General features: G+C 45.0%; 1 pseudogene; it reads right to left on the reverse strand.

Annotated features, from left to right (window-relative positions):
* Positions 1-431: 431 nt before the first annotated feature.
* Positions 432-1,211, reverse strand: part of LOC139379157 (intestine-specific homeobox-like) — a 3,352-nt pseudogene continuing 2,572 nt past the window's right edge.

The following is a 1,211-nucleotide window of genomic DNA, read 5'->3' on the forward strand; positions in this document are numbered from 1 at the left end:
ATTGTTTAACGACTCCAGAACATTGTCCTATTAATCATATCATATCACATAAACTACTTTACCCTTTGAGAGGACTACTCAGATTCAAGGAACTATATGGTTGACCCTGGAAGTGACGTAACACTGAGGATGATGACTGAGTCAGAGTGTTTCTAAGAATCCCAGAGAACCCAGGATCAGTCTGAGACATGTGTCTCCAATTCTCCCACTCTGGTCCTGGAGACCTCTACTGGGTGTTTCAGTCCAGCCCTACAATAACACACCTGATTCAGCTAATCATGCTCAGACTGAAGACCTTTATTTATGATACTTTGTATGAAATTATTGTAAATAGCAGATTTCTGTATGAGTAGAATTGTTTCATGTGCAGAAAACACATATGTACAGGGACAGACATATTGGACATACAAGACATCCGGTGTGTTCGTCTGTCAGCTGAGTGTGTGTCCAGGTATGGTGTGTGTCATTAGGGTCAACTAGGACTGGGCTGGGAGGGGAAGCAGGTAGGGCTCAGAGTAGGGTACCAGGGCTGGGTGGAGCTTGGGCAGGAAGTTCTGGTAAACACCAATGGGATGGTGGGGTGGCCTGGAGATGAAGAGCTTGTGCCGTAGTGGGTGTGGCCTGGTTTGGAGGGATCCAATCAGGGGAGGAAGCGGCACTATCCTCTCAGGCTGTTGGTTGATGTCTAAGAGTTTGTCCAATCCTCTGCTCTCTCCCAGAGCTCCAGTCTTCCTCCACTTGGCCCGGCGGTTCTGGAACCATATCTGGGTCAGGATGACAACACACAGCAGATACAGTGAGCACCATAATTCATTGGACAGTGACCATTTTTTGTTATTTTGGTTCTGTACTCTAGCACTTTGAGTTTGAAATGATACAATGACAACGGGGGTGAAGTGCAGACTGTCAGCTATAATTTGAGGGTATTTTCATACATATCAGATGATCCGTTTAGAAATGACTGCACCTTTTGTACATGGTCCACCCATTTTAAGGTACTACAAGTATTTGTTGAGTTGGCTTCACAGATGTGTGTCGTTAGGCAGGTGTATTCATTTGTGTTGTTAGTGAATGCAGGAGAGCTGTTGATGAATAGTATTGATTCTAGACTTTGATATTGCCTTTGGAGGTTGTTGTTGGGGTTTGACAACATGAGGAAGACAGCAGTGTCGATGCAAATGAAGCTGGCCGTCATAAGGCTCGGAAATGAA

The sequence above is a fragment of the Oncorhynchus clarkii genome, chromosome 21, assembly GCF_045791955.1.
Source record: "Oncorhynchus clarkii lewisi isolate Uvic-CL-2024 chromosome 21, UVic_Ocla_1.0, whole genome shotgun sequence".
NCBI classification, from domain to species: domain Eukaryota; kingdom Metazoa; phylum Chordata; class Actinopteri; order Salmoniformes; family Salmonidae; genus Oncorhynchus; species Oncorhynchus clarkii.